Consider the following 25,322-nt stretch of genomic DNA (forward strand, 5'->3'; position numbering starts at 1 on the left):
GTCCTTGGGTGTTTACTCCTTGTTTGTTGCTCTTAACTTGTTAAGGCTTTTGTGGGATAATCTGCCTGTGCAAATGTGAGAAGGAGATTCATGGATACAATCTGGTGCCCAGTGACTTACATCTTTAGGAAAGACTGGCTTCTTAGAAAATCTTGGCTCCAGTTGAATGCCTGACACTTCAGAAACAGAAACTCAAATGAAAGGATTGTTTCACTATTTTTATAGTGTCTGTACTTTTGCCTTCGAATATAGTTTTGATAGAAAAGTATTTATGTGTGTACGTATTTAATAGTCATACTGCTTTAAGGTTCGCAGTATGCTTTTCTAATTTGAATATCACAGTAACCTGTGAGGCAGGGAATTCTGTGTTGTCCCTATTTTACGGAAGAGTAAATAGTCTCACAGTTGGTGGATAGCCAACCACCTGCTTGGTTTTCTGTACTGCGGCCATTTACTTTGTGTAAATAACATGTTTTGTATATTTCACTGCTAGTGTATTGAGCAAAAGCAGGTGGACGGACTTAGCTTTACTTTAAAGGCTGCTAGAGATTGCTCTAATGTACAAGGCTAGACTGACAACTCAGTAAAGTGGTATAGAATCAGGATATGTTACTTTGTCTTTCTTTAAGGGAAATTATTTGGGAATCTTGGAGAGGTTTGGTAATCATATTACAAGTAGGAATCTAAAATATGCAGTGAAAGTTTGTTTCCTGCTAGCTAACATAAATTAAATTAGAAGTCATTACATTTTGATGAGATTTAGGTACTTATATGAAGGTATTTTTAGAACAGCCTTTCAAATGGCAGTTGATTGACCAGATGGCAGTTGCTTGATCAGCCAGCTTGGATCTATTACTAAGTCAGGTGGGTAGTTCTTCTTTAATCATGCCCCCTTCCAATAAAAATTTTCATATAATTGAAGAGGTATGAGCACTGGTAAATTAAAAATTAATTTAGTAATTTTAATGAAAATTTTCTGTAAATATTTTATCTCTCTCATATTTTAAATGATACTATAGTCTCCTGAAGTATCATGATTTGAATTGAACACACAAAAATTTCAAGCAAAATGCAAGACTTTCTTCTCTCTTCCCTTCTTGAAGATTAAAATAATTATAATAATATGAATTATTGATGGCTTTCTTGCTCCCTCAAACTTTTAAAAATAATTAATGTTTTAAAATCTTTTGGAAACCTAGGCAGTATCTACTAGGACACCACAAACATTAGAATTGACATATGTCTATTAGACAAAGTTTTTTAATGCTCAGAGTTGACTATAAATATATTTGAAAGCAATGTGGCAACATCATCTTGGATAAATTAGTTAAGGATTCACTGGTGATGCAGGTAAGTGAGATGAGAAGGATGTGGAAACAAGAGGATAGATGGGTTGGCCAGAACATCTGAATGGAAGAGTGAGGGCATCTCTGTGTGATGCTCTCCTTTCCATCACAGTGAATGGAAGCCTGGGGTGAGGTGCTGATGGATCAGCAAGAACCCTGTTAGGAAGACTTCTGGATAGAACTTGGGACAGTGATCCTGAAATTTTGAAGCCTGGAAGCTCTGTTAGCCTCAAAGTAAAGCATCAGATCTTAGCTGAATTATGACTAAAACAAATACTGAAATACAAAATATTTTGTCTTCCACAGTCATTCTCAGACTTAGGTATGCATGATACTCAGCTTTGAGGCTTACTAATATAGATGCTTGAAGCTCACCTCAGATTCTGATTCAGGGGCTCTAGAGCGAGTCCCAGATAGGCTCCAAAATAGAGGGGGCTTTTCAGCCAAGGTAAAGACATACTGGTCTAGTGTATATTGAAATGAGCTATCAAGAGTATAGGAGTTCGAAGTGTTCCTACTCTGCCTGTTGCCTGTTTCCTCTTCCTTCTCTGTTGTATTCTCTTCAGTTTCCAGGAAGCCTGTGGTTATCTATTCCTACCCCACTTTTCACCTAGAAAGCTGAGTGATAATTTGGGTCAAACAACATGCTAATAAGCACTCTATTTGCAGTATCTCAATCTTAATATCACGAGAGAGGTACTCTAATAATCTCTACTTTACAGAGGAATAAAGTGAGACTTAAAGAAGTTGAGAAACTTGTCCAAGGACTTTAGCTAAATCGGCTGTTGAACTGGAGCTGCAGCTCACTGTCTGACTCGAGAGCTGTGGTCTTAACGACACAGTCTGCTCTAGTGGTTAACAGTGGGCGACCGTGGTGGAAATACTTGATTTTACCCTAACATGAGCTAGTTTGGTTTTACTGCTACAAATACATCTACTCTTGGAAAAGAGTTCCAGATGTTTGTTGTTGTTGTGTGTGTAGCTTATAATATAAAGATAGGTTTGTTTGTGTTTTAGCTCACTTTCTAGACTGGGAAATTCCTTAGGGTAGGATCTTTCTGTGATTCATCTTGGTGTTTCTTTCCCCTTATGTGTACCATGGTCCCTTGCACATACATCGTGAGTGCTCAGAGGGTTGTAGAATACATAAAATGGAAGAACGAAGTTTGAGGAGCTGCTACCTACTCAAAATTAGGGCTGGTGTGAGACCTAGTGTATCCTTACATTTATTTTCTCCACTGGGAAATTAGTGCTGATGCTGTTCCATGTTTCTTGAACATTTTAGGTTGCTTGCTTGTTTTGCCGATGAGTCAGGGTTGACAGTATACCAAATTGTAAAATGATGACTCCAGGAAAAGTATAGAAAAGGAATTACTGTGCTCCAGGAGAAAGTGCAAGTCTATACACCCAGGGATTTATGCTATACATTCTGGTTTCTATTCTCTTCGGGTAAAAAAAGTCTTCTAAGTGTAATATTAGGGATATGAACAGTTAATTTCTTTAGTCTTGGACAATGTTTAAGCTGGTCCTATGTCTGAATAGGGTATGAGACAGAAATGTAAACAAAAGTTGAAATGTCTTCGATTCTATTGCTCAGGAGACTCAGGTGAGCCCGGTGTTTGGTGTACATTTTTAAATAAAAGATTTCATAGTTCTTTCATTTTTTTTAATGAAGATATTATGGTGTTAATAGCCAGAAAGTAACTATCCTTTTCAGATTTACTCTGAGTGATAGAATATCCTCTGCTTAGAGTTTATAGCTTGACTAATGCCATTTCTTGACCAAATCGAAGTACTTAGTGAAAGTCATACAAGAATATCAGGATGTTAAGTACAGTGTGTTAGTTCAGGCTGCTGTAACAGATTCCCATAGACTGGAGGCTTATAAACAACAGAAATTTATTTCCCATAGTTGTATGTCTGAGATCAGGGGGCCAGTATGGTAGGGTTCTGGTGAGGGTCCTCCTCCAGGTTGCAAACTGCCAACTTCTCATTGTGACCGCACAGGGTAGAAAGAGAATGCATCAGCTCTCTGACCTCTTCGTATAAGACCCTCATCCCATTCATGAGTCTGCCCTCACAACCCAGTTACCTCCCAGAGGCTCCACATCCAAATAACATCACATTGGAGACTACATTTTTTTTTTTCCGCAGTGTGCCTTTTTTTTTTTCTAATTTTATGAAGTATAGTTTTTTTTTTTTTAAACATCTTTATTGGAGTATAACTGCTTTACGGTGCTGTGCTAGATTCTGCTGTATAACAAAGTGAATCAGCTATATGTATACATATATCCCCATATCCCTTCCCTCTTCCGCCACCCTCCCTCCCTCCCTATCCTACCCCTCTAGATGGTCACAAAGCACCGAGCTGATCTCCCTGTACTATGCAGCTGCTTCCCACTAGCTGTTTTACATTTGGTAGTGTATATAAGGCCATGCCACTCTTTCACTTCGTCCCAGCTTACCCTTCCCCCTCCCCCTCCCCGTGTCCTCAAGTCCATTCTCTACTCCTGCATCTTTATTCCTGTCCTGCCCCTAGGTTCTTCAGAACCTTTTTTGTTTTCCTTAGATTCCATATATATGTGTTAGAATATGGTATTTTGACTTACTTCACTCTGTATGAAGACTCTAGGTCCATCCACCTCACTACAAATAACTCAATTTTGTTTCTTTTTATGGCTGAGTAATATTCCATTGTATATACGTGCCACATCTTCTTTATCCATTCATCTGTTGATGGACACTTAGGTTGATTCCATGTCCTGGCTATTGTAAATAGAACTGCAGTGAACATTGTGGTACATGACTCTGTTTGAATTATGGTTTTCTCAGGGTATATGCCCAGTAGTGGGATTGCTGGGTCGTATGGTAGTTCTATTTTTCGTTTTTTGAGGAACCTCCATACTGTTCTCCATAGTGGCTGTATCACTTTACATTCCTACCAACAGTGCAAGAGGGTTCCCTTTTCTCCACACCCTCTCCAACATTTATTGTTTGTAGATTTTTTGATGATGGCTATTCTGACTCGTGTGAGGTAATACCTCATTGTAGTTTTGATTTGCATTTCTCTAATGATTAATGATGTTGAGCATCCTTTCATGTGTTTGTTGGCAATCTGTATATGTTCTTTGGAGAAATGTCTGTTTAGGTCTTCTGCCCATTTTTGGATTGGGTTGTTTGTTTTTTGGATATGAAGCTGCATGAGCTGCTTGTATATTTTGGAGATTAATCCTTTGTCAGTTGCTTCATTTGCAAATATTTTCTCCCATTCTGAGGGTTGTCTTTTCATCTTGTTTATGGTTTCCTTTGCTGTGCAAAAGTTTTGAAGATTCATTAGGTCCCATTTGTTTATTTTTGTTTTTATTTCCATTTCTCTAGGAGGTTGGTTAAAAAGGATCTTGCTGTGATGTATGTCATAAGGTGTTCTGCCTATGTTGTCCTCTAAGAGTTTGATGGTGTCTGGCCTTACATTTAGGTCTTTAATCCATTTTGAGTTTATTTTTGTGTATGGTGTTATGGAGTGTTCTAATTTTATTCTTTTACATGTAGCTGTCCAGTTTTCCCAGCACCACCTATTGAAGAGGCTGTCTTTCTCCATTGTATATTCTTTTTTTTTTTTTGCGGTACATGGGCCTCTCACAGTTGTGGCCTCTCCCGTTGCGGAGCACAGGCTCCAGATGCGCAGGCTCAGCGGCCATGGCTCATGGGCCCAGCCGCTCCACGGCACGTGGGATCTTCCCGGACCAGGGCACAAACCCGTGTCCCCTGCATCAGCAGGCGGACTCTCAACCACTGCACCACCAGGGAAGCCCTGCATTGTATATTCTTGCCTCCTTTGTCAAAGATAAGGTGACCATATGTGTGTGGGTTTATCTCTGGGCTTTCTATCCCATTCCACTGATCTATATTTCTGTTTTTGTGCCAGTACCATACTGTCTTGATTACTGTAGCTTTGTAGTGCAATCTGAAGTCAGGGAGTTCAGCTGATTCCTCCAGCTCCATTTTTCGTTCTCAAGATTGCTTTGGCTATTCGGGGTCTTTTGTTTTTCCATACAAATTGTGAAATTTTTTGTTCTAGTTCTGTGAAAAATGCCATTGGTAGTTTGATAGGGATTGCATTGAATCTGCAGATTGCTTTGGGTAGTATAGTCATTTTCACAATGTTGATTCTTCCAATCCAAGAACATGGTACATCTCTCCATCTATTTGTATCATCTTTAATTTCTTTCATCACTGTCTTACAGTTTTCTGCATACAGGTCTTTTGTCTCTTTAGGTAGGTTTATTCCTAGTTATTTTATTCTTTTTGTTGCAATGGTAAATGGGAGTGTTTCCTTAATTTCACTTTCATATTTTTCATCATTAGTGTATAGGAATGCAAGAGATTTTTGTGCATTAATTATGTAGCCTGCTACTTTACCAAATTCATTGATAGCTCTAGTAGTTTTCGGGTAGCATCTTTAGGATTCTCTATGTAGAGTATCATGTCATCTGCAAACAGTGACAGTTTTACTTCTTCTTTTCCAATTTGGATTCCTTTTATTTCCTTTTCACCTCTGATTGCTGTGGCTAAAACTTCCAAAACTAAGTTGAATAATAGTGGTGAGAGTGGGCAACCTTGTCTTGTTGCTGATCTTAGTAGAAATGGTTTCAGTTTTTCACCATTGATAATGATGTTGGCTCTGTGTTGGTCATATATGGCCTTTATTATGTTAAGGTAAGTTCCCTTTATGCCTACTTTCTGGAGAGTTTTTAATCATAAATGGGTGTTGAATTTTGTCAAAAGCTTTTTCTGCATCTCTTGAGATGATCATACGGTTTTTCTCCTTCAATTTGTTAATATGGTGTATCACATTGATTGATTTGCGTATATTGAAGAATCCTTGCATTCCTGGAATAAACCCCACTTGATCATGGTGTATGATCCTTTTAATGTGCTGTTGGATCCTGTTTGCTAGTATTTTGTTGAGGATTTTTGCATCTATGTTCATCAGTGTTATTGGCCTGTAGTTTTCTTTTTGTGTGACATTTGTGTCTGGTTTTGGTATTTGGGTGATTGATTGTGGCCTAATACAATGAGTTTGGGAGTGTTCCTCCCGCTGCTATATTTTGGAAAAGTCTGAGAACGATAGGTGTTAGCTCTTGTCTGAATGACAGAATTTTGTGAAACCATCTGGTCGTGGGCTTTTGTTTGTTGGAATTTTTTTTTTTTCCTGCGGTACGACGGCTGCTCACTGTGTGGCCTCTCCTTTTGCGGGGCACAGGCTCTGGATATGCAGGCTCAGCGGCCATGGCTCATGGGGCCTAGCTGCTCTGCAGCATGTGGGATCTTCCTGGACTGGGGCACGAACCTGCGTCCTCTGCATCGGCAGGCGGACTCTCAACCACTGCGCTACCAGGGAAGCCCTGGAATATTTTTGATCACGGTTTCAATTTCAGTGCTTGTTATTGGTCTGTTTATATTTTCTATTTCTTCCTGGTTCAGTCTTGGAAGATTGTGCTTTTCTAAGAATTGTCCATTTCTTCCAGGTTGTCCATTTTATTGGCATATAGTTGCTTGTAGTAATCTCTCATGATCCTTTGTATTTCTGTGGTGTCAGTTGTTACTTCTCCTTTTTCATTTCTAATTCTGTTGATTTGAGTCTTCTCCCTTTTTTTCTTGATGAGTCTGGCTAATGGTTTATCAATTTTGTTTATCTTCTCAGAGAACCAGCTTTTAGTTTTATTTATCTTTGCTATCATTTCCTTCATTTTTCATTTATTTTTGATCTGATCTTTATGATTTCTTTCCTTCTGCTAACTTTGGGGTTTTTTTTTGTTCTCTAAATTGCTTTAGGTGTAAGGTTAGGTTGTTTATTTAGGACGTTTCTTGTTTCTTGAGGTAGGATTGTATTGCCTTAAACTTCCCTCTTAAACTGCTTTTGCTGCACCCCATATGTTTTGGGCCTTCCTGTTTTCATTGTCATTTCTTTCTAGGTATTTTATGATTTCCTCTTTGATTTCTTCAGTGATCTCTTGGTTATTTAGTAGCGTATTGTTTAGCCTCCACGTGTTTGTATTTTTTACAGTTTTCTTTCCTGTAATTGATATCTAGTCTCATAGCATTGTGGTAGGAAAAGATACTTGATATGATTTCAATTTTCTGAAATTTACCAAGGCTTGATTTGTGACCCAAGATATGATCTATCCTGGAGAATGTTCCATGAGCACTTGAGAAGAAAATGTATTCTGTTGTGTTTGGATGGAATGTCGTATAAATATCAATTAAGTCCATCTTGTTTAATGTATCATTTAAAGCTTGTGTTTCCTTATTTATTTTCATTTTGGATGATCTGTCCATTGTTAAAAGTCCCCTACTATTATTGTGTTACTGTCAGTTTCCCCTTTTATGGCTGTTAGCATTTGCCTTATGTATGGAGGTGCACCTATGTTGGGTGCATAAAGAGTTACAATTGTTATATCTTCCTCTTGGATTGATCCCTTGATCATTATGTAGTCTCCTTCTTTGTCTGTTGTAATAGTCTTTATTTTAAAGTCTATCTTGTCTGATATGAGAATTGCTACTCCAGCTTTCTTTTGATTTCCATTTGCATGGAATATCTTTTTCCATCCCCTCACTTTCAGTTTGTATATGTCCCTAGGTCTGAAGTGGGTTTCTTGTAGACAGCATATATATGGGTCTTGTTTTTGTATCCATTCAGCCACTTTATGTCTTTTGGTGGGAGCATTTAATCCATTTACATTTAAGGAGGTTACCGATATGTATGTTCCTGTTATCATTTTCTTAATTGTTTTAGGTTTGTTATTGTAGGTCTTTTCCTTCTCTTGTGTTTCCTGCCTAGAGAAGTTCCTTTAGCATTTGTTGTAAAGCTGGTTTGGTGGTGCTGAATTCTCTTAGCTTTTGCTTGTCTGTAAAGGTTTAAATTTCTCCATCGAATCTGAGTCAGATCCTTGCTGGGTAGAGTAATCTTGCTTGTAGGTTTTTCCCTTTCATCACTTTAAATATGTCATGCCTCTCCCTTCTGGCCTGTATAGTTTCTGCTGAAAGATCAGCTGCTAACCTTATGGGGATTCCCTTGTATGTTATTTGTTGCTTTTCCTTTGCTGCTTTTAATATTTTTTCTTTGTGTTTAATTTTTGATAGTTTGATAAATATGTGTCGTGGCGTGCTTCTTCTAGGTTTTATCCTGTATGGGACTCTCTGTGCTTCCTGGACTTGATTAACTATTTCCTTTCCCATATTAGGGAAGTTTTCAACTATAATCTCTCCAAATATTTTCTCAATCCCTTATTTTTTCTCTTCTTCTGGGACCCCTATAATTCGAATGTTGGTGCGTTTAATGTTGTCCCAGAGGTCTCTGAGACTGTCCTCAATTCTTTTCATTCTTTTTTCTTTATTCTGCTCTGTGGTAGTTATTTCTACTATTTTATCTTCCAGGTCACTTATCCGTTCTTCTACCTCAGTTATTCTGCTATTGATTCCTTCTAGAGAATTTTTAATTTCATTTATTGTGTTGTTCATCATTGTTTGTTTGCTCTTTAGTTCTTTTAGGTCCTTGTTAAACGTGTCATGTATTTTCTCTATTCTTTTTCCAAGATTTTGGATCATCTTTACTATCATTATTCTGAATTCTTTTGCAGGTAGCCTGCCTATTTCCTCTTCATTTGTTTGGTCTGGTGGGTTTTTACCTTGCTCCTTCATCTGCTGTGTATTTCTCTGTCTTCTCATTTTGCTTGACTTACTGTGTTTGGGGTTTCCTTTTCTCAGTCTGCTGGTTCGTAATTCCCGTTATTTTTGGTGTCTGCCCCCAGTGGCTAAGGTTGGTTCAGTGGGTTGTGTAGGCTTCCTGGTGGAGGGGACTAGTGCCTGTGTTCTGGTGGATGAGGCTGGATCTTGTGTTTATGGTGGGCAGGACCATGTCCGGTGGTGTGTTCTGGGGTGTCTGTGACCTTATTATGTTTTTAGGCAGCCTGTCTGCTAATGGGTGGGGTTGCGTTCCTATCTTGCTAGTTGTTTGGTATAGCGTGTCCAGCACTGTAGCTTACTGGTCATTGAGGGGAGCTGGGTCTTAGCATTGAGATGGAGATCTCTGGGAGAGCTTTCGCCGTTTGATATCACGTGAGGCCTGGATTTCTCCGGTGGATCAACGTCCTGAACTCGGCTCTCCTACCTCAGAGGCTCAGCTCTGACACTCAGCTGGAGCACCAAGACCCTGTCAGCCACACGGTTTAGAAGAAAAGGGAGAAAAAAATAAGGAAGGAAATGAGGGAGGGAGGGAGGAAGGAAGGAGGAAAATAATAAATAAAGTTACTAAAATAAAAAATATTATTAAAAATAAAAAATTTTAAAAGTAATAAAAAAAGAGAGAAAGGAAGAAGAGAGCAACCAAATGAAAAAACAAACCCACAAATGATAACAAGTGCTAAAAACTGTATTAAAAAAAAAACAAAACAGGCAGACAAAACCCTAGGACAAATGGTAAAAGCAAAGCTATACAGACAGAATCATACAAAGAGGCATGCACATACACACTCACAAAAAGAGAAAGAGGGAAAAAATACATATATCATTATTCCCAAAGTCCACCTCCTCAATTTGGGATGATTTGTTTTCTATTCAGGTGTTCCACAGATGCAGGGATATCGAGTTGATTGTGGAGATTTAATCCGCTGCTTCTGAGGCTGCTGGGGAGATTTCCCTTTCTCTTCTTTGTTCACAGAGCTCTCGGGGTTCACCTTTGGATTTGGCCCCGCCTCTGCATGTAGGTCGCCTGAGGGTGTCTGTTCGTGCTCAGACAGGACAGGGTTAAAAGAGCAGCTGATTCGGGGCTCTGGCTCACTCAGGGTGGGGGGAGGGAGGGGTACGGAATGCAGGGCGAGCCTGTGGTGTCAGAGGCTGGCGTGACGTTGCAACAGCCTGAGGCGCACCATGTGTTCTCCCAGGTAAGTTGTCCCTGGATCACGGGACCCTGGCAGTGGCGGGCGGCACAGGCTCCCGGGAGGGGAGGTGTGGATGGTAACCTGTGCTTGCACACAGGCTTCTTGGTGGCGGCAGCAGCAGCCTTATCGTCTCATGCCCATCTCTGGGGTCCGCACTGATAGCCGCGGCTCACAGCCATCTCTGGAGCCATCTCTGGAGTTTAGGCGGTGCTCTGAATCCCCTCTCCTCGCACTCCCCAAAATAATGATCTCTTGCCTCTTAGGCAGGTCCATACTTTTTCCCGGACTCCCTCCCGGCTAGCTGTGGTGCAGTAGACCCCTTCAGGCTGTGTTCACGCAGCCAGCCCGAGTCTTCTCCCTGCGATCCAACCGAAGCCCGAGCCTCAGCTCCCAGCCCCCACCCGTCCCGGCGGGTGAGCAGACAAGCCTCTCGGGCTGGTGAGTGCTGGTCGGCACCGATCCTCTGTGCAGGAATCTCTCCGCTTTGCCCTCCGCACCCCTGTTGCTGCGCTCTCCTCCGTGGCTCTGAAGCTTCCCCCCTGCCCACTCCCCGTCTCCACCAGTGAAGGGGCTTCTAGTGTGTGGAAACTTTTCCTCCTTCACAGCTCCCTCCCAGAGGTGCAGGTCCCGTTCCTATTCTTTTGTCTCTGTTTTTTCTTTTTTCTTTTGCCCTGCTCAGGTATGTGGGGAGTTTCTTGCCTTTTGGGAAGTCCGAGGTCTTCTGCCAGTGTTCAGTAGGTATTCTGTAGGAGTTGTTCCACATGTAGATGTATCTCTGATGTATTTTTGGGGAGGAAGGTGATCTCCCTGTCCTACTCCTCTGCCATCTTGAAGGTCCTCCAAAGTATAGTTGTTTTACAGTGTTGTGTTAATTTCTTCTGAACAGCAAAGTGACTCAGTTTTATATGTATATGTTCTTTTTCATATTCTTTTCCATTATGGTTTGTCATAGGATATTGAATATAGTTCCCTGTGCTATACAGTAGCATCTTGTTGTTTATCCATCCAGTATGTAATGGTTTGCATCTGTTAATCCCAAGAGATTAGATTTTAGTATATGAATTTTGGTGGGGACACAGACATTCAGTCCATAACATACAGTGTGGAGTTCTAAGGTATATTTGGGCAGACATGTCTCTGACGCAGTGTGAGACTGTCATCATATAAAACTGTTCTTGTCATAATGGCTTTCTTCTATTGACCCAGTCATAAGACTGTTCATTTCACATGGGCTGTTGTTACTTCTCCTGATGATGCTGCGAAGTACGTAATAATATTCCCATTTTACAGATAGGACAACCTGAGGCTTGGAGAGACCTCTGATGGAATAAAAACATTTTAGCTTCTTTCAGCATTGCTCAGTAAAATGGAAAAGACAGTTCTCCATTTCCAGGTAAGTTAATGATAAATGATGTATTTAGTAATTAAAGTGTGGTCGGGGGATACATTTTGGGGCTGGAACTCAGATTACTCCCTTTGTGTCTTGTGGTACATGCACCTCCAAGATATCAGAAATCTTGCAAGCTTTAATGGAACCTAGTTCAAATTAAATCTTTATTTTTCTGACTTCAGAGACAAGAGAGCATGTGTTATTTTCAGTGGTAAGATACTCAGTTATCTTACTGCTTTTTATCTCAGTAGCAGTTGTGGCTATTTCTGTTTTTACTGTTTCCTATTGGTCATGCATGTTATTGTCCCTGTAAGGCGTATATAAGTCTGTGGATTAGTTGTAAATGCCTTCATTTGACAGGTGAGAAAGTCCGATAAAGGAGAAGCAGGTGACTTGACTGATGTACAGTCTCTGTATAATTAGAACTGCAGCCCCTCGGGTACCAGGCTGTGATTTAGAAACTGAGCAGTATCATATGAAATGGTACCTGGAAACACATTTGGCAGTAGCACTCACTGTCTAGACGGAAGTGCATACAAGTGGAAGGTATGGGCTTTTCTAAAATAAAATGCACAACCTTTCAGGGAGTTGTCCTCTTACCTACCATTATTACCCCTCCCCACTCAGCATCATGCAATTTATTAGCAATCCTGGTTCCCAGATTTGACGGCTAATAAATTATTACGGTACACAGAATAAGAGTATTGGATTCTGCTCTCTAAGACCTCGCTCTTCTAAGTATGGTCCATGGATCAGCAGTATTAACAGCATCTGGGAACCGGTTAGAAATGCAGACTCAGTGTACCTGCAACCCCCAGCTTATTCCACTATAATCTGCATTTTAGCAGAATTCCTGGGTTCATCCATATGCATATTAAACTATTAAAGTTTAAGATGAAGTGCTCTAAATCGGTTTCTCCAATTTGAGCATGCTTAAGATTGACCTGGGAGAGCTTGTTAAAACACAGATTCCTGAGCCCACAGATTAACTTGGTAGGTCTGGGGACTATGCACTGGGAGTTGTCCTGTCTTTGGACATGTTGCAGCATTGGTTGGATGGCCCTTGGTGCTGGGATGTTCCAAGTATAATTTGGGTCGTTGAACTCAATGACCTTAAGATCCTGTGCAACCAATTCTGGGAACTTTTACCAAGGGCCTAAGATGGAGTCCACACCAATTCCACATTTATTTATTGAAAAGTTACCTTGCAGCGGACTAAGGTCGATGGAAAACTGTTCTGTGGTCACTAGGAGAAGGGAAAATCTATATATAGAGAGAGAGGTAAATAGAACAGGAGAATAATGTCTGAACAAGTTCCAGTAAACCATTTAATGGGTTGACCAGAAGCATTGCCCTCTTTATCCATCAAAAAGGAAAAATTGCACTTTTCAGCTTTTCTAAGATCCCACTACCTTCTAAGAATTCTGATTGCTTCCCTTGCCAAGTATAGCAAACACAGATCAGAACTTAGTAGACGACATGACCATCCTGCCTCCCCTTTTGTATTGATTTAGGGCAGTTCTTGTACAGATGAGGGTTGGCTACCTATGACTTTGACTTAAGGCATTTTTTTATGTGTTTATCCATTGAGAGCATGGGTACCTTTGAGGATTGCAAACAATTCTGTTGATCCAAGCGGCCAGGAAGTACTGAACTCCCCCACCCTTGTACGACTGCTAAGTCTGCAGGGAAGTAGATATTGGATTTTTTTTTAAATTGAAGTATAATTGGTTTACAATGTTGTGTTAGTTTCTGGTGTACAGCAAAATGATTGTTATACATATATATTTATATATTCTTTTACAGATTCTTTTCCATTATTATTACAAGGTATTGAATATAAACTCTTGGTGTTCAAGTGTACTCTTGTTTGTATTATGAAATTTTTTTTTTTTTTTTTTTTTTTTTTTTTTTTTTTTTTGTGGTATGCGGCCTCTCACTGTTGTGGCCTCTCCCGTTGCGGAGCACAGGCTCCGGACACACAGGCTCATGGGCCCAGTTGCTCCACGGCATGTGGGATCTTCCTGGATCAGGGCATGAACCCGTGTCCCCTGCATCGGCAGGCGGACTCTCAACCACTGCGCCACCAGGGAAGCCGTGTATTATGAAATTTTAAAACAGTAGAGGCACTGGAAAATTCATACACACCCCAAAAGTACGTTTTTCTTGAGGACTTTTTTTCTGCAACGTTTAAACCATTGTTTATTTTCAGTGGTTAGCATTAAGTATTTGATATGTCTTAAAGGAAAAAGTTTGCTTTACTACTGGTGGTGGGTGAGATATTCAGCAAACTCTGCTTCTTTTAAGTTTGCAGGTAAAGCTTTAGGTATGTGATGTTTTATTCATTTGCCCTTAATTTTTAACTAACTCCTTTAATTATACTAAGTAACTTATTCATACATAAAGTAACTATTAAGAGGGGGAAATTACTACATGACAGATGTCCGGATTTTAAAAGCTGCGCGCCCTGTAAATTTCTTTTGTTTCAGCTTTTTTTTTTTGTTGCTTTTGAAACAGTATAAGAGTTGAAAAAGTTGGATGCATATTTTCTAGAAAATATGTCCTAGAAAAAAAAGCGTTTAGCATTCATTTTGGGCATGGCATGTATATGTACTTACTATACTATGTCATATATATGAGATATATATCATATGTCCTGAGATACTATGGTATCACAAAGCTGATAAGTCCAGAAGTTTTATATGGAAGAGCTCATGGGATTAGAAGAAGAAAACCAGGGTTTCCTGGAGTGGCTTCTGTTAGCCTAGCACAGTGTGAGGCCCCTCACAATTCTGTAAAGCAAGTTGTATGTTCTCACAGCTAAGGAAACAGAGGCTTAAATCAATTCCCAAGATTTATATGCAGAGCTGAGATTTAAATTCAGTTTTGCACATGGACTCTGGAGCCTGTTGTCAACATGTGCCTTACTTTGTTGAAAGTAAGGTAAGAGAGATTTGAGTCTATGCATTCATGGGGAAAAAAAATCTAATGCCTACCTCAGGATTTCAGAGTTTTAAATATATATTTTAATTTGATCCTCAAAATCTTGTGAAATAGACAGGACAGGTGCTAATGTGCTCATGTACAGGTAGGAGGGAGTGGGGGTAGTTAAGGATCTGAAACTCAGGTTGAAGGACTTCCTGAATTGAACAAAGCTAGGAAGTGGCAGAGGCTCTGATCAGATCCTTATGTTGACTCCAAACCTCAGGAGCTTTCTCATGCCTGCCCTCCCTCTTTGCTAAAAGTGTATTTCAAAGAGGCTGGAGGAGTTGTTAAGCAAGAGTATCTCAGGATTGTAACATTTCCTAAAAAAGGCTTTTAAAAAAACACCTTTCCATCCATGCCTTCCCCACCACAGCATCCTTTATAAATTGATTCTAGCAGGAAGCTGTGTGCTGCCCACGGCCAGCTGGATGAAATGTGTTAATAGTTGGGGTCTAATCTAATCATATTTAATACCCATGTCTGCAGAGCTTAATTTTCTTAGGAAAAAAGTTTTTAAATGTGCTGGTGCCCTTTAAAAATATTCTATCCAGTGGATTGATCACACTACTATAAAAGTTTATTCATCTTTAGGCTTCTGTTGCAGCTTAATGTTCACATCATTACTTGTTATTTGCATAAAAGGAGGTTTTACTTACCATGAGAACATTTTTAGCCTTTTGCTTCTCAAGAGACATTTGGAGTTAGAAGGTAGTGTCCAGTGTGAACACCTGGGACTTTGGTCGGGAATGTGGCAGGGGTGGGTTTCTAATTCCTGCAGGGTTACTTTGTGTTTGTTCTGACCAGTCAGGCCCGCGTGTCTGGCTCTATCTAGTCATGTGTGGGGGTCTGTTCTTTCTGTCTGGTCAGCCCAGGCTTAGAACGTGACAGCCCCGAGAGCCTGCTTGCGAGGCTTGGCAGACTCTCCTGGTCATGCTGTGAATCCCTCAGGCTTGTGAGGGACGACAGATGGTCGAGCTAAACCCAGAGCCACCCCTCTACGTAATGATGAAAAATGACCAGCCTCCTGGTAAGTGGAAGTCAGAACCCATGCACCTTTTTTTTTTTTTAATTTATTTGTTTGTTTTTATTTTTGGCTATGTTGGATCGTCGTTGCTGTGCGCCAGCTTTCTCTAGTTGTGGTGAGCAGGGGTTACTCTTCGTTGCGGTGCATGGGCTTCTCACTGCGGTGGCTTCTCTTGTTGTGGAGCATGGGCTCTAGGCACGCAGGCTTCAGTAGTTGTGGCACGTGGGCTCAGTAGTTGTGGCTTGCGGGCTCTAGAGCGCGGACTCAGTAGTTGTGGTGCATGGGCTTAGTAGTTGCGGCTCACGGGCTATAGAGTGCAGGCTCAGTAGTTGTGGCACACGGGCTTAGTTGCTCCACGGCATGTGGGATCTTCCCGGGCCAGGGCTCGAACCCGTGTCCCTTGCATTGGCAGGCAGATTCTTAACCACTGCGCCACCAGGGAAGCCCCCCATGCACCTTTTAATTCTGATAAACAGGACATTGAAACAAACAAAGGGAAGAAGGGGAGGAAGACCTTTCATAAGTTACCAGTCTGTCTTCATTGGTACTTCTTGCACTGATTAGTAGAAAACTTCATGTACATGCTGTTTTAACTGTATAGTCACTACACATAGACTACTGGGACTGAGAATTTATCCTTTGTGCCCCTTTGGCTATAAATAATCTCTGTAAATGCCAAAAAATATGAGGCAGGATCCAAATGAGGGTGCAGAGTTGCTTTCTGTATACGATGGAAGCAGCATGGGGCTCGTGCTCATGGCCCCTTCCATGGTTGTCTGCCTCTCCTGTAACTCGTGCTGAAGTTATGGTCCTCTGCAGCCCCTGCGCCCCAGGCTTCTGTAACTGGCCTCCAGTAATCAGACCTCTGGCACCTGACTCAAGGACAGCCAGGTTGTAGGCTAGCCAGTGAGTGACTTGGGTTAGTTACAGAGTGGAAACAAGTTAGTTGAAAACAGAGAAGCAGGCAGGCAGAGTACCTGAATCCCAATAATCATGGCAGGGGTTACTCTTCGTAGGGAAGACTCTTGAACTTGGGCTGCCTGCAGTCCCTCTAGTTACTTAGGCTCCCCAAAGCATGGCATTGGATTCTTGTAAGATTTCTGTCTTCCTCAGTACCAGTATACCCTTATGATGACACTTCCTTATTTAAGCTGGGCTACGTGAGGCCTGTCCACGGGCACAGTAGTGTAGTAGTTATGAGCGCAGTCAGACAGCTTGGCTTCAGTGCCAGCTCCACCCATTCCTAGCTGATGAGTTCCTGGATGCTTACCCCCTGTAAGCATCAGTTTTCTTCCCTGGTACAATGAGATAACAGTACCTGCCTCAGAATGTTGGAAGAATTAATATATAACAGATGCCTCCCTTAACATAGTGTCTGGTACATGGTATGTGCTCAAAAGATGTTAGCTTCTTCCGTTACTATTATTGTTGTTTGTTGTTATTATTATTATCATCACTCAAAGTGGGGGATCATAGGAATATACTTCCCTTTTCTGAGAGTTTACAAAATCCCAAGATTATCATTGTCCATTTCTTGACCACTGATGTGACTGATTGTGTTGGGGCCTTATAACAGTGATAGTAAATTATACAAGGCTTTCCCTTCCTTTCCCTAAGCCCCTTGGAACTCTGTTGGCCTGATCTTTGTCAACAAACCTGAGGCTTTTTTCTCCTGTTCTGTTTTTAGAAAGAAACATGTAGCATACAAAGGGGGCCCCAAATCCCAAGAGTTGCAGACTACTGAAGGATTATCATACCAGGATAAAATCATATGGTGTCTTTCTTAAGTATATGTGCACTTTAAATGTCTCTCTGCCAACCAGTTGTAGAAGAGAAATGGATTTTAATAACATCCCTATATATTTTCCCAAATAGCTGTTGTTCACTGAAATACACAAACACGGCAGTCTTTTGACTGGATCTCTCCTCCTTAGATGACCAAGGCTCTCTGGGTTCTGTCTTGCTGGTGCCTGGAGCAGGAGAAGAAGGTAAGCAGAGACAGTCTTTCATCTCTGGACTGTTCACCTTTGGCTCAGTGCCCACTTGTATAGAGGAAAGAGAAGTAAAAAGTAATTATTAAAGAGAACTCCCCCACTGTCAGTGCCATGACCTCCTTCCCTGGCAGCCAACTTTGAAAACAAGCATCTTAATATTTCAGCAGATGGTGATGAGGTTTGTTAAAGCAGCCTACAGTATTCCCAGTTCATTCCCACATTTCTGGATTCTTTGTAATTAGCTTCCAACATGGGTGAAAGTGAGCTCAGATGTAACCCAAACCCAGGGGAGCTTGGAAAAAGAGAAGCATCTGGTGAGAGGAGAAGGATCATCTCCCTTTGCTTTCAAGGAGTTCCCTCAGAGATGAGCTCTGTGAGGTTAATGGCAGCCAGAAGTCATTGCAGCTGTGTCCTGGAGTCTGTCCTGGCTACCCATTTCCTTCCAGATACAATTCAAGTATTGATTTTCATGTACAAAGCCCTTTGTCATTTTCATCCCCAGCCTGGTTTTCTTGAAAAATTGACCCTCGCTCCTGGGTTGATTATTTGTTCATTGTCTCTGTTCCTGTGTTTTGTACACATGTCTGGGGATCTCATGTAGAAGGTGATAATTTTAGAAAAACACTGAGTTTAATTTTGTAAACAAATAGTATGTTGTTAAGAAAATCTTGTAGGACTAAGTGATTTACTGCATCAGGGTCAGTGATCGTATTTTGCTAATGTTACAGCTACTTACACTTTTTTGTCAAAGGAGCTCTTTCTTTCACAACCCACTCTGCCTAATTCATACTGGCTAGGTAACTATTTCTTGATGAATTTATGTGGCCTAGCATCATCTGCAGGGACCCCTGGTTATTTGAGATGACATCTTCTTTCCTCTTGATGTTGCACCTGGGTGAGGTAGTGTCGGACGGCTGCGTCAGTAACCCCACAGAGGGCTTTGGGATCAAAAGCACTTTATTTTTTTATTTTTAAAAATATTTATTTATTTATTTGTGGATATGTTGGGTCTTAATTGCGGCACTCAGGATCTTTCGTTGCGACGAGTGGGCTTCTCTCTAGTTGCAGCACACGCGCTCCAGGGCATGCGGGCTCAGTAGTTGTGACACATGGGCTTAGTTGCCTGGCGGCATGTGGGATCTTAGTTCCCTGACCAGGGATCGAACCCACGTCCCCTGCGTTGGAAGGCGGTTTCTTAACCACTGGACCACCAGGAAAGTCCCCAAAAGCACTTCAAAGGTGGGAGTTGCTTTAGTATTGCTCATGATAGGAATAGCAGAGGTAGAATTTAAAACCATCTTTTCTACTGAGAATTTGCCTTTGTCTCCAAGTGAATGGCTTAGAAGAAAGTCAAGAAGGATATCTTCCCCTTGTGACTTCTTCCCTAGCCCATCTGTGTTTCTGTTCATAACAACCACTGTGTTCTTAGCAGGAACTTTGCTCAGTAATGGTTCTTAAGTATATATTAAGGACTTAAGTACATATTAAGAACTTACTATGACCCAGACACTGTTAATGATTTATATGCATTTTCATTCAATTCTTCTAGAGATAACTCCACAGGTAACTTGGTTATTATTTTGTTTTATAGAAGAGGACCCTGATATTATCCAAATAGTAAATGGTAGAACTGGGACTTGAACTCAAGTCCATCAGGCTTCAAAAGCCTGTCAACTGAGACTGGATGGAAAGAATTTGTTTGGACTTACTGTCCTTAATGCTCTTGTTTCTTCTTTGTTAGTTCTTAATTTTGTCTCTTCCTCACTTAAAGACAAAACAGAAACGTATATGCTACACTGTGGAGTAGAATTAGGAGCAAAATGGAGGAAAACATCAGTTTTTCTGGGTTAATTAACTTTACAGATGTATGGTTTGTTACCCTGGGAGAAAAACTCTTTAGAACAAGGTCAGTCTCAGAAGCGAGTTAGGGCAGTTAATGAGAGGAGAAGCATTGCTGTGTCTAGGGGAGAGCAGCTGGTAACAGGTCTGAAGGTAAATACCGCTCCTCCTACTTTCTGCACATGGCACAAATATCTGGGTGTTATCTTCCTCCTCTGAGGGATTATTTACTGTAAGAGGAGTGAACAAACCCTTTGAAATGGGGCCCCTAAATGAGTGTTAGCTGTTCTTATCTTCAACCTTACAGTCGTCTTCTGACCTTATAATTTTTTGAGATATCTTGTCTCAAGGGCAGAGTTGGAATGCATTACTGACATTTTGTCAGAGAGCAAATATCTGAGGTTCTAGCCTTGTACCTAGGGTTTCCCTCCTGAATGCTGAACAAATTCAAATAGCAAAGGTACTCCTAAGGAATCCTTTTTGGCCAGATGGACCAGGGATACATTTCCAAAATTAGTGCTGCACAGAGAATTCTCTCTCATGGACTAATTCTTCTTCCCTCTCTAAGGACCATCTGTCTCATGGGCAGAAGAAAAATAGGCATCTGTTCAGATCTGCGGGGTTGCCACCTGGACCTGTTCCTATAGTGCTTCCAAGTGGAGGGTTGGGCTGTCTTTGGGCCAACCCAAATTAGTGGTTCTTCAGTGAGGAATTATAGAATGAAGACAAAATAATTTTGATCCAGAACCTAGTTTTGTAGAGCAAGGATTGGTGGATGACTGACCCATCACTCTAGACCAGGGGGTCAGCAAACTTTTTCCATAGAGAGCCAGGTGATATGGCTTTGCAGGCCATACAGTCTCTGTCACAGCTATTCAGCCTTTCCTTTGTAGCACAAATGCAGCCATAGATAATTCGTAAAAGGGTTATCATGGCCGTGTCCCAATAAAACTTTATTTACAAAAAGAAACGGCCAGCAAGATTTGGCCTGCAGACCATAGTTTATGACCCTGTTCTAGACTGCAAGAATTCAGTATATATGGGGGGTTTTTCCATTGAACGATTTGGATTCATGCAGTGTAGTTGTCAAGGCTGATGCTGTGAAATCTATGCTTCTGGAGTTGCAGTTTTCTTAAGGCAGTTTTGCCCTCCACTTCCACGGTGTTCACTGTTTAGTCACAGTTCTGATTATTTGGAATTAATTTCATCATCAACACAAGATGACACCAAGAAGATTCTTTTTTTTTTTTTTTTTTGCTGTACGCGGGCCTCTCACTGTTGTGGCCTCTCCCGTTGCGGAGCACAGGCTCCGGACGCACAGGCTCAGCGGCCATGGCTCACGGGCCCAGCCGCTCCGCGGCATATGGGATCCTCCCAGACCGGGGCACGAACCCGTATCCCCTGCATCGGCAGGCGGACTCTCAACCACTGCGCCACCAGGGAGGCCCCCAAGAAGATTCTGTGCTGATGTTGGACTCCTAGAAGAACACCAGATGCTTTTGAATGTCAGTCTGAACACATCCACTTAAATATGCTGCTTCTAAACTGTGTGACCAGCTCAGTCCTGACGTCGTTGGGTATACTGAATAAAGTCAGTCATCTCGAATAGACTGTTCCTTTGCTTCTAGATTTTGCCTCCATATGGGTTGGAGTTCTTCATCAGGAAACTAATAACTTCTTCTAAAGATGCTGTGGGTGGTACAGCTTATCACAATTACAGTGATGGATTTAGGCCCAGTAACTATGTTCCCTTCCCCGTTTTGGCTCTGAAAGGATACACTGAAGGGAAAAAGCTGCAGATGTGAGCCACCAAAATAAATGCACTTGTGACAAAACTGATGCTTCCTGTTTCTTGGTTGGGCTTAAACTCTTTACATCCAGACTGATAGCTAACTATCTAGGCAAATGAATTAGAAATTGTTTACAAGCTAGAATGTGAATACCAGTCAAATATTCCCACATTATTTTGTATCATTTCCTTTCTCTTCATTCTCCAAGGGGAGGGATGGTAATTGCGCCCATCTGAACATTCTGCTTTTCCTGCCCAATTTAAAGAGACAATGCCTTGTTAGACACGTGCAATGTTTGCTTTTTTATTTGTGATCAGGAATATGCAGTAGGGAGAGGTACCAACCTCTTTGCTAGGTGACTGAAAAGCAATATTTATATTTAAGCATTGGTTTTAAGACTTAATTTTCTTTGATTGGATAAGTTGAACAACTGGGCAACGACTTGTTTCTCACTTAAATATCTTGTTCTTGGAGATACATGGAAACCTCAAATGCACGTAGTAGGCCTTACGTGCACTTGAGCTTATTTTTACCAGGAAAATTCACTGTCAAACAACAGAGAAGAATGAATGATAAATGAAGAAAGTAAGGAACTGTAGTGAGACAGAGGGATGAATACTGGTGTATTTTCTCCCATCTTAGTCCAGTGAACTATAAGCTTCTAGGCACCATTAATTGATGTTAATGGAATTTATATAGTAGTGTCATGAAAAATGGTACATGTGAATATATAGGTTTTTTTCCTATACTATTTTCCTCAGAATTGGAGGGAGAGTTGTGAAAGATGAGTAATACATAAGTATCAGTAAATATAGTAGTATTGACTTACTGTGGAAAATAGTTCACTTTTTCATTTGTGAGATTGCAGGGATTTGATGAGATCTTCCACAGCTTCTTAAGATAATGAGTGAGAAAGACAAAAAGGCAATTGCAATGCAGAATGTGAGGGTGCTGTGGAGGAGAAGAATAGCTCCTAACTGAGACTTGAAGAGATAGATCTGTCTTTCTGGTAGAAGTAATGTGCAAGCTGAGACACTGAAAGATGAGGGGAGTTAGGGAGCAAGGAGAAAGCAGGGAGATTCATGCCGTATGCAGGGCCTGGCCTGCTCAGAGATGAGAAAGAATACATGTGAGTTCAGGAACTCTCCAGTAGTTCATGTTAACTAGAGTATAGGGACAAGGGAGAGAACAGTGGGTGAGAGGCAAGGCTTGCAGATATGAAGAGGGGTCAGATCTTGATAGGTCTTACACACCGTGTCAAAAAGATGAGTTTTTTGTTTGTTTGTTTGTTTGTTTTGCGGTACGCGGGCCTCTCACTGTTGTGGCCTCTCCTGTTGCGGAGCACAGGCTCCTGACGCGCAGGCTCAGCAGCAATGGCTCACGGGCCCAGCCGCTCTGCGGCATGTGGGATCTTCCCGGACCGGGGCATGAACCCGTGTCCCCTGCATCAGCAGGTGGACTCTCAACCACTGCGCCACCAGGGAAGCCCCAAAAAGATGAGTTAAAAAAAATTTTTTTAACCCCCACAGGGCCAGTGGGATGCCTTGAGGAGTTTTAAGCAGAGGAGTGATTCGATTAAATTTGATGACTATGGAAAATATGGATGAAGCGTTGGGAGGAAGATAAGACTGGAAGCAAGGAGATTGGTTAGACCATTGCTGTAAAGCAAATGAGAGATGATGGTATCCATTTCTAAAATCTGACTAGTCAGGGAATTAGTGGCTATAGAATTTTTTGAAAAATTATATTCAAAATCAGAGCAAGGGAAAGGTAGGAGTTTTGGTTGATGGTGAGATATCTAACTTGATTTTGCCATGTATTCAGTTGCTCATTTGTTGAGATGGGGACCAATGGGGGAGAAACAGCGTTGGGAAGGGAGGAGATGAGTTAATGGTTTATTATCAAAGCCATTACAGCTGCTTGGGAAGAGGCCTAAACTGAACAGGTGTAAAAGAACGTTGAGAGGTGGAGCAAGAGATGAGGCTTGGGACCAAGTTTGGGGGGGTGGTCTGTGAATGCTCTATGTGAAGCCAGATTTGCAGATAAGGAGTGGTGACAGAATTTGAGCTCTGTGTGAAGGAGAACTCAAGAGAGATGGAAAAGGACTAGGAGACTAAGTGGCCTTTGCTTTAGGCCAAGTGAGGGAAGGGAAAGTGTCCATGGAAATGGAAAAAGAGGCTTGCAAGAAAAGGCAAGGATAGATGTTGGAATGTAGCAGTGATACGGAAGAGTTCAACATAATTCTGAAGCATATCTCATTTGCACAGCTGGCCCAGTTTTACTTTCCCAGTCTTACCTTATACTTCCTTTCCTGCCTTTACATCTTAGCCAACCTTGATAGTTGCAATTTCATGAACATGTGAGCTTCATTGTTTTTTGTATTTTTCCCCCTACATTTTTCCTTTACCTTAAATGCCCTTGTCCCACTTATCAAACACCGATGAGCCTGAAAGAAAGAGTAGGACTTCAGTAAGAAAAGGGAACTTTTTCCTCTTCGCAGGCTTCACTTCAAAAGCCACCTTCCCTCATCCTCCTGCCTTGGCCTGAAATCTGTTGTAGGGTTTCATGGTAACTGGTTCTCACATCTGGCTCCACTAAGCTTTAACCTCATTGACAGCATGTGTCTTGACTTACTCAGGCCTGTGTTCGTTCTAATGTACCTAGTAGTTTCTCAGTGAAGGTCTGTGCGTGCTTACTGGGGTCATTCTGGGATTGAATCTGTACCATATCACTTATTGGTTCTGTTACCTGGAGCAGTTTATTTCATCCTTTGAGCCTCAACTTCTTCCAATGTAAAACAGATTTGTTGTGAAGGGTAAGTTAGGTCATGCATATCCTGTACATAGTGTGGCATTCAGTGCGTGACAGCTGGCATTATTGAGTGCTGCTACTAATAGCTATGTGGATATTGGTTTATGAGGGGCACTTCACATAATGATTTCTTGTAACTAAGAGAGGACACCTGTACTAATGGATGTCCCAAGGTGTAATGATGAGGCTTGTCCAAATGATGGATTCTAATCATTTTCCTGTACTTCTCAAAGAACTAGCAGATACCTGAAACTTAACTAACAGGAGTCTTGTGGAAAAGAAATCTGCAACCAGCATAAACCCATTGTGTTTTACTTGGGATTAAAGCACATCCAAAATATCCCCACCCAACCCCCCCCAACCTTTTAGTCTACTAAATTATAGAACGAATCTTGTTCCCAGATCTGGAAAAATCTGATTCTGTATCACAAAGGGCCTTGATTCCTCCCTCCCATTTTGGAAAGTCAAGAACACTCAGGGAACTTCTTAGAGGTGCCCTAGGTAAGTAATATGCTTAAAAATGTAGTAAGTCTGATGATCAATGGGCTCATCTGAATTTGTTTCATTTGAAGAACATCTAGCAGCTTATTTCTCACATTTATACACAGCATTGCCGATTCTTAAAGGTTTTTTAAGAGTTTATTTTTCTTTATGTTTTCTTAGAAGAGTTGATTGTGTGAATTCTATAGACTTTCTTTCAGGTCTCACCTGTGGTTCATTAGGACAGGTAGATCTTGCTGTACTTGAGTAACTAATAAATTGGCTGTTTTAGGATTCGGGTTACAAAACTCTGTTTTCCTTAGTTCATCCAATAGACAGGGCAAATTCCTGGGTGTTGTGAGTCTACGTGTTGTCTCCTCCCCATCCCTCCCCATGGACTTTTTTTTTTTTTTTTTTTTTTTTGCGTTACGTGGGCCTCTCACTGTTGTGGCCTCTCCCACTGCGGAGCATAGGCTCCAGACGCACAGGCTCAGTGGCCATGGCTCACGGGCCCAGCAGCTCCGCGGCACGTGGGATCTTCCTGGACCGGGGCACGAACCCGCGTCCCCTGCATCGGCAGGCGGATTTCCAACCACTGTGCCACCAGGGGAGCCCCTCCCCATGGACTTTTTTGGATGGCTCACGGTCTATAGATATTCTCCATATCCTGAAAGTTTGGCTTCTAACACAATTATCTTGACGTGAACGCTGTTTATGTTTTTAA

Source organism: Mesoplodon mirus, assembly GCF_964341445.2.
Source record: "Mesoplodon mirus genome assembly, chromosome: 1".
Classification (NCBI taxonomy): domain Eukaryota; kingdom Metazoa; phylum Chordata; class Mammalia; order Artiodactyla; family Ziphiidae; genus Mesoplodon; species Mesoplodon mirus.